The sequence below is a fragment of the Mus musculus genome, chromosome 10, assembly GCF_000001635.26.
Source record: "Mus musculus strain C57BL/6J chromosome 10, GRCm38.p6 C57BL/6J".
In the NCBI taxonomy this organism is placed as follows: Eukaryota; Metazoa; Chordata; class Mammalia; order Rodentia; family Muridae; genus Mus; species Mus musculus.
In genome coordinates, this window is record NC_000076.6 from 40,331,570 (window position 1) to 40,343,980 (window position 12,411).

At 42.7% G+C, this 12,411-nt stretch overlaps 1 pseudogene; it reads left to right on the forward strand.

The window, feature by feature from the left end:
* Positions 1-2,340: 2,340 nt before the first annotated feature.
* On the forward strand, positions 2,341-2,760 carry Gm8948 (annotated as a pseudogene).
* The last annotated feature ends 9,651 nt before the right edge of the window (positions 2,761-12,411 follow it).

The following is a 12,411-nucleotide window of genomic DNA, read 5'->3' on the forward strand; positions in this document are numbered from 1 at the left end:
GATTTCAGAATGTCTATTATGTTTCTAGGCATGAAAACATTAATCTTGCCATCCATCGCCATCAGAAGTCTTAGGCTACAAGGCCTGTCACCATTATCAACAAATGGTAATATTTTGAAATGAATCTTTTTCTTTGGGCAACAGGTTTCAGTGGGCTTAAGAAATTGAGTAAGGTGTCTTTTGGGGAAAAGAGTGCTATTGTCCAGGCTTAGCGGTTCCATTTAGCAAGTGTAGGCAAAGATGGTTTTGTGTAATTCTTAAAGGCTTTGGGATCTTTGGAGTAAGCACTGATTTCAACTTGAAGTGGCCTGGTGACCCGGGGGTAACTCGCAGACTCAATCCCAGCGTTTGTGAGACTGAGTATATCTGTCTCGATATGACTATACCTCAGACAAGAAGCAAAATCCAGAGAGGCTAACAGGTCAAAGGTGCAGTCCACTATGGCAGGGGTTAATGGCTGCAGGAGTCTGAGGCAGTTGGTTAGACTCTGTCTGGTGTCAGGAAATAGGAATGGGTAAAAGCTGGTAGTTAGAATAATTTTCTTTTCTTTTTTTTTTTTTTCTTCAGTCCATGACTCTGGCCCTTGGAGTAGTACCACTGATATGGCTAATAAGTTCCTTTTATGCTCAGCATCCATCTTGGTGCCCACTAGTCGTTTGTCTCTGACTCCAGTCCCTGGAGGATAAATTCCCAGTGACCCTGACTCACTGATCCCTACTCAGAAATGTACAACGGTGACCATGGACTTGTGATGACATGAAGAACTGCCTTTTTTGCTTCTGTAACTTGCTTATGTAGATACCTAAAGACTGTTTTGAGTTGCCCTGACCACTTAACTTGGCAGAACAGAATGGATTTTACTTGCTTGCCTAGATATTGAAGGCCTTCTTCTGGTTTCCCCTTTAAAAGTCACTCCCTATACCCTCCTTCATGGCAAGCTCAAATTCGGCTCAGAGACTGCTCATTCTGTTAGCAGCTAATCAATACATCTTTTAATTATAATTAGATTAGGTCTATGGTCTTTCCCTAGGGGGGTCACAAACTCTGTATCACCACCCACAGTTAAATGACTCTTTCTACCTCAATTAACGTAATATAAATAATTCCATGGGCATACCCAGAGGGCAACCTAATCTAGATAATCCCTCACAGATGTGCCCAGTGGCTAATCTAATCTAGATAACTCCTGGAAGAAATGGCAGAGGTGAGTGTCCTAGGTAATTTTAGGCCGTCTTAAGTAGACAGTGGTAATTATTACACCAAGCAAGGAAGATTGGGAAACCAAGACTAGTTTGGTCAATACAGTGAGACCCTGTCTCAAATGAAACATAGGAAAACAAAACAGTTTCTACAAACTAACAAGAAAGGCAGCTGGCACAAGGTCAAGGATTGGCTTTCCCTCCTTGCAAACGTCTCCCACGGCGTCTTCCTCCAAGAACAGCTGCTGTGTCTACATTGAAATCTATTGTTCGCCATAATCGCCTTCATTGAAGTTTCAGCTCAGGACCTGGAAGGGTAGCTCAGTTGTTAAGAGTGAGCACTTGTTGCTCTTACGTGGGTGGGGTCAGAGTTCAGTTACTGCTCTCACACTGAGTGGTTCTGTGCTTGGTCTGTAATTCTCTTGAGATACCTTGTGATCCTCTTGTGAAACCTTGCTTGAAGTTTCTTCCTAATTTTGTCCCACTGGGTGATAGAGTGTGCTGACTTTGTTCAATCTAACAGTCTATAACATGCTGTACTTCTTAATAAACTTGCTTGGCATAAGGCACAGCTCATGCAAGACCTCTGAAACCCAGCTTTTCTGTCTTCTTTATCGTCTCATCTCCTGGCTACCTCCTATTTGGGGATCTTGTCACTGAGGAACAACATGCTGATTCAGGTCAAGACAGACAGACAGACAGATAGGACAAAAACAAACAAACAAACAAACAAACAAACAAACAAACAAAAATTAGAACCTGAAGCTCACCCCCAACAGTGTGACATCAACAAGTCATGATCATGAAACATTTCCAACCTTAATGTTCTTACTCCATGAGATTATTATAGGGATAAAAATACATTGTAAAATCGTGCTTTCTAACAGCACTTGTCCTGTAGGTGTATAACAAATGTTACTTTCTTTTCTTTCCCTTTCTTGTGCTCTGAGTTAGGTGTATAGCTCTGTAGTAGAGCATTTGCCTAGTATGGTCAAGGCCCCAGGTTTAATCCCTAGCAGTTTAAAAACAAATACATAAGTAAAAAGAAAAAAAAAAATTTCTTTTTTTGCCCTACCTAGAATAAATAAAATGGTTTTTACTCTCATTAAATGTGTTGATGACTCAGTCCGACTTGAGGTGGGCTGTCGTCGAGTCGCGGCGAGGCCGGCGCCCCGCAGCCATGACAGAGGCTGATGTGACTCCGAAGGCCTATCCCCTCGCAGATGCCCACCTCATCAAGAAGCTGCTGGACCTTGTTCAACAGTCATGTAACTTCGAAGCAGCTTCGGAATGGAGCCACTGAAGCCACCAAAACCCCCAACAGAGGCATCTCTGAGTTCGTCGTGATGGCAGCAGACGCTGAGCCCTTGGAGATCATCCCGCACCTCCCTCCCTCTGCTGTGTGAAGACAAGAATGTCCCCTACGTATTTGTGCGCTCCAAGCAGGCCTTAGGACTGGCCTGTGGCGTCTCCAGGCCAGTCACTGCCTGTTCAGTTACCATCAAAGAAGGCTCTCAACTAAAGGTCCATTCAGCAGTCTATGGAAAGGCTCTTGGTGTAGGCCGTGGCCTCTGCCCTCTCCTGTCTACTGCCACCCTGTTTGTGTATTATATTGTCTGTTAGCATGTACTATTTTCAGCCAGTTAGTATTATATTGTGCTACATCTGCGTTTTATATTTTTAATTTTGTCTTAATAAGGTTGTTTTTCACCACCTCATCATTTGCTTCTACCATAAAAAATGAAATGATAGCTAGGACAGGTGAAAGGCAGGATGTCACCATTTAACAACACGAAGAACCAGAAGAAACTTAAGCCAGGGACAGTGTATACTTTCATCTGCAAACTTATTCCACTGCGCAGGGTAGGATGACAGTGACCCTGGTCCCTTGTGCCTTTGATATAAGAGCTCCATAAATGTCACTGTCACTGAGGAACTTCCTTTGGGTAGCAGTCTCTCCCACCCCTTATCATTTGAAGAAATTTGATGTTGGGCCTATGTTCGGGTGCCATTTATTAATGTCCTGTGTGTTTTTGATGTATGTAGTCTGATATTCTCCCATATCTGGGGCAGTATCAGTACAAAGGGATTCTGTGGAGATCGTGGCAATTTGCTGGAACTTACAGCAGAGACAGTGCTAGCAGGAAACAACCTCTCCTTGGTAAATGAGGATGTCTTGTGGAACCATTTGATGCCCGTGTTGGGAGCCCTTATCCTGTTCTTCCCACAGCATGGGTCAGGTGTATTCTCCCTCACATGAAGAAAGTGATAACATGTTCATTATTGAGCATCCTAATAAATATGTTCATATTTCATTTTAAATGAAAAAATGTGTTGATGATAGTAAATTATGAGGAATGTAAAATATTAAAATGATTAGCACTTGCTTATTAGCTCAGAAGATATAAATTATGTCTTCCACAAAGGAACAAATACAGTTTATGAGAGACACATGAAAAAATTAGAAGTTCCAATCGTGGAAACTTGAGTAGGAAGCGATGTCTCCCATCATTCAAAGCTGAAGGGAGTTAGGAACTTTATAAAAATGAACAGTTATTAGAATGAGATTAAAACAAAACACCAGGCTTCCTAATTGCCATACTCAGAGAATTATACAAGGAAGTTATTCTAAGGACTGTTTCCATCTATTAAGTTCTAAAAGGATGTGTCATATGGGTCCTTGTCTAGGGAACACAGAGTGACTTAATGGAATGTTTTAGAGTAGTATAATAGAGAGAAATTGTTAATGTAACAAGAAGTGATTTTTATAAGGGTTTTTTTTTTTAATAGCAAAAAACTGAACAAAGATGGGATACAGGTCAAGCTTCTCCTAAAACCCAGCAGAGGTTAAAATAAAGTTGCTGAAGAAACTCGTTAGGGATGGATTAACTCAAATCCTGAGAAATCTTGCCTTAGACAATCAGAGAGCAGGTTATCTGTCTGTTCAGGAGATGGTGGAACTCCAGTCAGAGCACCCTGGCTTATAAAGGAGGCAGGTAGACAGCCACGGGGAAATAGGGCTGAGAGGAGGAGAGCGAAGCTCTGCAGCAGAGTCGGTACCTGGTGTGTGCAGACGCTGGGTCCCAACCCCAGCAGCACATGAAGTCTTATGCACCAAGTAACACAGACCAATTCCTCATTATCTTAAATATTACCAGCCTGCTTAACGGGAGTTATTCCCAGTGAGATTCATAAAGACACACTAACTAAAAATATATTGAAAATAAAGACACCCCAAAACTAAACCAATTGATGTCTTATGCTTTATGATTTAAAGTAGAAATATTAAGCCAGGAAGATCTCTATGAGTTCAAGGCCAGCCTAATCTACATAGTAAATTACAGGCCGACTAAGGCTATATAGAGAAACAAAACAAAACAAAACCCAAAAAACAACAACAAAAAACCCAACCAACCAACCAAGAAATAAGAAAATAAATAAATAAAATAGAAATATTAGCATAGACATTCCTATGAATTTTCTTTTCTTTTTTAAAGAATTATTAGGCTGGAGAGATAGCTCAGAGGTTAAGAGCACTGACTGCTCTTCCAGAGGTCCTGAGTTCAACTCCCAGCAACCACTTGGTGGCTCACAACCATCTGTAATGGGATCTGATGCCCTCTTCTGGTGTGTCTGAACTCACATACATAAAATAAAAATAAACAATTCTTTTTTAAAAAGACATATTTATTTTATTTATATGAGAACACTGTAGTTGTCTTCAGACACATATATATGTATATATGCATATATATGTGTATATATATGTATGTATACACACACATACACACACACATATATATTTGGTTTTTCGAGACAGGGTTTCTCTTTGTAGCCCTGGCTGCCTTGGAACTCACTCTGTAGACCCATCTGGCCTCAAACTCAGAAATTCGCCTGCCTCTTCCTTCCAAGTGCTGGGATTAAAGGCGTGCACCACCACTGTCCAGCTCCTAAAGAGTATTTTTAAGTACACCATATAAATTGAAGTTTTTCTCTATCAAAACAACATAAATCTACAATGTTCACATCAAAGCTACAACATAGCATTCTGAAGAAGTATTTAACCAATTCTCAAATTACTTATAAGACTTTTGTTATGAAAGGATAGCCATATCTGTGTATATCTTTGTGCACTTTTCTGGCTTTTTTTCTTTTGAGACATTTATATAGATCAGGTGGCCCAAACTCACAGAGAACCACTTGCCTCTACCTCTTGAGTGGTACCATGCCCAGTTTTGTTGTTGTTGTTGTTGTTGTTGTTGTTGTTGTTTGGGGGGGGGTGGAGGGAGGTGGGACAGAGTCTCACTGTAGTCCATAATGTCCTGGAATTCAGTATATTTAGTTCTGGCTGGCTTCTGAAGCAATCCCCTGCCTCAAAATCCTAAGTACTGTGTTATAAGCATGAGTCGTTACACCAAGATGGGTAGGGTCTTTTTAGACGTAATTAAGATTAGTAATATGAGATTAGGGTAAACTCTAAATCCAGTGACTGTTGTCTTTGGAAGAAGAGGAAAGGAGCTGAGGAAGAAATCCTTGAGGATTAAAATCTGAGGCCAAAGGATGCCTGGAGGACATCAGAAGCTGGAGAAGGCAGCGAAGGATTTGTCTGTAGCAGAGAGGGAACATGAGTCTAGGTCCATCTTGATTTCAGACTTTCTGCTACAGAACTACAAGTGAGTACATTTCTATTGTTTCAAATCATTACACTGTTAGGTAGAAACAAATAGAGAGAACACCAACATCTATAACAGTTATCAAAGTATGATGCAAAGTCTCCTGAGTGTACCTAAAGCCTTTTCTGGTAGTCTATCGTTTAGAATCTGTGTCGAAATTTCCTCCTAATTAAACAGGTTTACTAAGATTCAGGATCTGGGGGCTGGAGAGATGGTTCACTGGTTAAGACCACTGGCTGTTCTTCCAGAGGTCCTGAGTTTAATTCCCAGCAACCACATGGTGGCTTACAACCACCTGTAATGGGATCTGATGCCTTCTTCTGGTGTGTTTGAGGAGAGCAACAGTGTATTCAAATATATATATATAAATAAATAAATCTTAAGGAAAAAAAAAGATTCAGGATCTGGGGACTGGAAAGATGGCTCAGTGGTTAAGAGCACTGGCTGCTCTTCCAAGGGACCTGGGTTCAATTCCCAGTACCCATGTGGCAGCTCACAATTGTCTATAATTCTAATTCTAGGGCATCTGACACCACACACACACAAACAGGCAAAACACCTATGTACATAAAATAAAAATAAATCATTAAAAATAAAAAATAAAAAGAGTCAGGATGTGAACAACTCATAGGTCTCAGGAAATCCCTGAAATTTATCAGATTCACATGGCTCCTTCCTCTTTAAGCTTATGTAAGCAGTAACAGCTGCTAGAGAGAGGGGACTCCCTGATCTGTTGAGCTGCTTTCATAGAGAGTTCCAGGGTTGTAGCTTTTGTGAGTCAACACCCAGGCTGGGGTCACCTTTTTGGTGATGCAGCTGCCTTTGAATTCCCCACGCTCCTGTAAGTAACCTCAATAAACTTTTTAGTGTGCCAGGTTGTTTCTTTGGCCTGTCATCAGTGCCTTATCTGGAATAAGTAGAAGTTGATGCATGTCTGTACAGGAAAAGCTTTGTAGCAGAACTAGTCTCATAATATGAAGGCCTTTTAATTTTATAGATATTTGCACTAAGGGGAGACTAAGCATTTCAACATGTATTAATACAGTTTCACCTCACCATACGCGTACTCATTATCTTCCTTCACTGTCACACACAAAGAAAATGCCAGTCTTTGTAGCTGGGTGTGGTGCAACAAGCCTGTAATTTTAGCACTTGCTGGGTGAGTCAGGAGGCTCAGGAGTGTGGGGCAATGGGCTACGCACAGACAGCCTGGTTTCCAGTCGAGGCTAGATTTTTGAACCCCGGGACCCAGTAGTGATAATTCACTTACATGGGTCGGAAGGAGTTCTCTCGTGTCTCCTGGACCTTGGCACCTGTCGGAGTTACCGCCCCTACAACCCCCACAGGAGAGGTATGGCTATCAGCCACTTAAGAATAGCACCAAGCCTTCCTACATGCAAATAAGGTTTCCCCCAAACTCTCAGTCCAAGTCAATGAGAGGTGCCTGCTCTCAAACCCTAAATCACCCCCAGAACTGTATATAAAGCCATGCAGGGAATTAAAGGTATGCAAGAACTATTCCTTTGACTGAGCCTTTTGTTCCAAGAGCTTTTTGTAACACTTGGGAAGAGATCTTCTCTCCCGAAGAGCCACCGGAGGTCCCCGCCGCCTGACCCCACTCTGTTCAGAGAAGCTCAGAGTTACCAAGCGACCTGGAAGGCGTGGCAGAGACTTCATCTCCCTGCCTGCACTCACTTCCCCTCGCTGGAGCCTTCCCACCCGACCTGGACAGAGATCTCTGCTACCCAGGCCCACACAGGAGTTCAAAATCATGGTCAGCTGCGTAAACTCGGGGCTGGCCTGCTCTAAGACAGATCCTAAACTGAAAAAAAAAAAAAAAAGAAAGAAAGAAAGAGAGAGAGAGAGAGAGAGAGAGAGAGAGAGAGAGAGAGAGAGAGAGAGAGAGAGAAAACCAAAACTCAGAATTTTCCCTGACCTATGTAAGACTGTGTTGTAGAAGAAATCTCATTTCTTTGTTCAATTCTGACATCCACGTAGCTTATAAATTGCGATGACTAAGCTTGTAAGAATGATCAGGCCACCCTAGGTTTACCTACGCACGCAATGAGCCTGATGGGAAGATTTACAGCTCATTTCTCCTCCTGACTGGTCTCCCGGGGGCTGGGCAGGCACGCCATCTGACTTGAATAAAGCTGTCAAGGTAAGTTTCCGTTGTGAGTTCTCTGCCTGGGCCAAGAGAGCACAACACTTTAAATTTTAGAGCAGACCGTTCATGTTCTTTACCAGGGGAGTGATATGGATTGTTACCTTCGGGGGTACTATTTAGTGGGGGCTGTGTGTGCTTGTTTAAACTAGAGTGGGCTGCAATTCAGTGTCAGGGAGCAGCGCCTGCTGACTTGGAGCTAACAAGCCCAGAGCTGGGGGTAAGGTTTGGAGTGCTGCGATGTCTGGCAACAGCAGACTTGGGAGCCTGGTCTGTTTTCCTGGGCAGATCACCGAGACAAGCAAGGTGCCTGTGTAGGTGTGCTGCCTTTTTGAGGAGTTTAATTTCGGAGAGATCTAGCAAACAATACCTTCAGCTCTCTGAAGTAACTGATACCTGGATACAAGGATTGATCAACTTACTGTGTTACTCTTTGCAGGTCCATTGTAAATCTTTACTGTATATTTGAGGGGGAAAAAGTCCTCTGATCTGTCTACCAAAAAAAAAAAAAAAAGCCTAATTAAATAAGATTATTTTGTTGTTGTTTTTAACTATGCATTTCTGACTGTCTGTGTATGGGTATGTGTAGGTTAACTATAGAGGTCAGAAGACAGTGTCAGACCCCTGAACCTGAAGTTATAGGTCGTTCTGAGAGACCTGATGTGGGTGCTGAGAACCAAACTTAGGTCCTTTGCAAGAGCATATGTAGTTTTTTGTTTTTGTTTTTGAGACAGGGTTTCTCTGTGTAGCCCTGGTTGTCCTGGAACTTGCTCTGTAGAGAAAGCCTCCCGGGTGCTGGGATTAAAGGCACGTGCCACCACTGCCCGGCTTTGTTTGTCTTTTAGATTTATTTTATGTGTATGGGTGTTTTGCTTGGATATATGTACACCATGTGTGCCTGGTGCCCCAGAAGTCATAAGAGGGCATTGGACCCCCTGAAATTGGAGTTGTGTCCAGCTTCGAGCCACATATGTGCACTGGGAACCAAACCTGGTACTGGAAACTGAACCTGGGTCTTCTTTGAGAACAACTAGTGTTCTTTACCATTGAGCCACCAGTCTATCCCGGGTCTACACTTTCCTTTTCTCTCTTATGGCCCTATCTGGCATCGGTGCTGCTGACATCACAGTGTGCCCTCCTTCACTCTATTTTATGGAACATTTCGGGAGCATCGGCACCAATGTCCTCCTCGAAGAGCTGGTAGGATTCGGCAATGACTCCATCTGAAACCGTAACCTTATTTGAAAAGAAGATTTTAATAACTGTTATCAAGCTAAAGCAAGGTTGTAGTGACTTATAATGGGCCCAAATCCAAGCTAGCAGATATCCTTGTAAGTGGAAGAGAAGACCGTCAGACAAGTCAAGCTTCAAAGACGACTGACCGTGAGAGGAAACCACTGCCCGGAGGAAGCAGGGGCAGCAGGATTGCCTGGCAGAGGCTGGGACCAACTGAGGCACCTGGAAAGGACACGCTCCAAGCTCCTGAGCTGCCTGACGCTGCGCAGTGAGCTTTTGTGAGCTGTCACCTGTGCTGGGGTGGGATTTGGCGTGCCAGGGTGACTGGGCACCAGCAGCTTTGGGAGCTTTTGGTCTTTTTTTTTTTGGTTTTTTTGAGACAGGGTTTTTCTGTATAGCCCTGGCTGTTCTGGAACTCACTCTGTAGACCAGGCTGGCCTCAAACTCAGAAATCCACCTGCCTTTGCTTCAAAGGCGTGTGCCACCACGCCCGGCACAGCTTTTGGTCTTTGAGTCATTTCTGCTCCTGTATCCTTCATCAGTATTCCTGTAACTAGCCCTAATAAAGCTCATGGCTTCACCAAATTGGACTTTGGATGGTATTCACACTTTAGTCCATCATGAGCTCCCTATCTGGGGTGACCAGGTGTGTGTGTTTAGTATTTTTTTGAAAGATTTATTTATTATTATATCTAAGTACACTGTAGCTATCTTCAGATGCACCAGAAGAGGGTGTCAGATCTCATTATGGATGGCTGTGAGCCACCATGTGGTTGCTGGGATTTGAACTCATGACCTTTGGAAGACCAGCTGGTGCTCTTAAATGCTGAGCCATCTCTCCAGCCCAGTATTTATTTATTTATTTATTTATTTATTTATTTTATTTATATGAGTAGAATTATAGCTGTTTTCAGACACACCAGAAGAGGGCATCAGATTCCATTACAGATGGTTGTGAGCCACCATGTGGTTGCTGGGAATTAAGCTCAGGACCACTGGAAAAGCAGTCAGTGCTCTTAACTGCTGAGCCATCTCTTCAGCCTGCGTGTCTTGTATTCTATCTTCCCAGGAAAAATATTATTGCAAGACCTGTGTGTCCAAGGCTGAAGATCAGGAACCTCCCTAGAGACTTCCTCATGTGAGTCCATCTTGAAAAGCACAGGAAACTGAACTCTTAGATTTACGGCAATGGCAGCCTCAGAAGATACAGCTACCAGGAAAAGAGGGGCTTACAGTCACTGGTTGGCTTCCTCCCCTGCTTGCCTTCATTCTTTTGATACCTCCTGACTGTAGGGTACTCCTATCCACATACCCTGTGAGTCTCCTTCAGTTGTTATCTCGTGCTAATCACCTCTGGAAAGGGTGCTTTAGTGTAATATCTTGGGCACCTCCCAAACTAATCACGGTAAATAAGATTAGCCTCATAAATCCTCTCCTTGTCAACTTGACCTCCAAGTACACTTCCCCACAGCACGCTTAATATTCACACAAAGATAATCATGAAGTCACGGGTTATAAGGAGAGTCTTCAGTGTAGCCAGCAACTAACCACAAACAATAACAACCAACTACCAAACAACAACCCATTCACACTCTTGGAGCCGTAGCATTTATAAACCCTCTGAAAAGTCCACAGAGTTTCAAACTATGTACAGATCACAGAATCGCACCCCTGCCAAAGCATGAGGTAAATCATAGCTGCTGTGGACAATCCGAAGCAGCCCCATATCCCACACCTGGGTTTAAAGCAAAAACATATTATTATAATATTTATGTTTTCTAAAGAAAACAAATTCCAGAATTCTCACTATACTTTAGCAACCAATCAAATTGGAGTACTGCTGGGGGGGGGGAGGGTTTTTTTTTTGTGCACTGTGTAATCAGTTGCTAAGAAGACAGAAACCTTAGAACAAGCGGAGCTAGTGATGGCACTCCTAGTACTAACCAGTGATACAGTCCTAGTATGAGGCTGAGGGCCTTGGAAAAGATGGAGTCTGAAGTCCATGGCAATGTCTGAAGTAGGTGCAGTCTCAGGAAAAGTGGAACTCACACTTACTTCTTTATCCCACCTTTTTGCTACCTCCAGGCCCCTAGCTTGTCAGTGCCACCTGCATTCAGGATGGGTCCTCTCCCCTCAGCTGGTGTTTAGCATATCAACTGTGCTGGAGACACCCACACAGACATAGTTGGGAATGGGCTTTGCTGATCTAGGTATCTCTTGATTGAACCAATTGATGACCATTCTTGGCGTCTTTAAGAAAAGTGACTCCCTCAGTCGAACCTTTGCACCTACAGAAACGGGCTTGCTTAGTGTCCGAGGTATCTGAGATTTTACACATTTGTTCTGAGTGTGACTTCTGAGAGGTGTGGCTTCTGTCTAGACACTTCGCTCAGCACATGGGGCCTCTTACCGAAGGAAATGGGAGAGGCGTATTTTCACATGACAGTGGAAAGGAGCTTGTCACCCCTAATGATAGCCTGAATCCCATCCCTAGGATCCTCATGGGAGAAGGAAAGATCAAAGCTTATAAGTTGTTATCAGACATTTACACTTGTGCGCATACAATACCCCCCACACACAAACAAATAAATAAGTAAATATAATAAGGTTTTTAAAAGACGGCATAATACTACTTAGATGAAAATGTCGTCACTGCTAGGTATTGTACATAGATAGAGTCAATGGATATTCGTGTTTCTATGCGTTTTTACACATGGGACTAAAAAAACAAAAAAAAAAAAAAAACAGAAACAAAAACAAAACAAAAAACTGTATTACATTATCTTGCAGGACATAATAGTACTGCCAGTTGGCTTCTTTGGAATCAGTCTTGAAATGGAGATGAACATATTTAACATATAGTCAGTTTGTTATGAAGAGTTTGAGGAATTAACATCCCTGGAAGGGTAAAGAGGCAAGATGGGAGAAGTTAAGAAGTCGGTCTGGGGGCTGGCGAGATGGCTCAGTGGTTAAGATCGCCAACTGCTTTTCTGAAGGTCCTGAGTTCAAATCCCAGCAACCACATGGTGGCTCACAACCATCCGTAATGAAATCTGATGCCCTCTTCTGGAGTGTCTGAGGACAGCTACAGTGTACTTAAAATATAATAAAATAAATAAATCTTAAAAAAAAAAAAAAA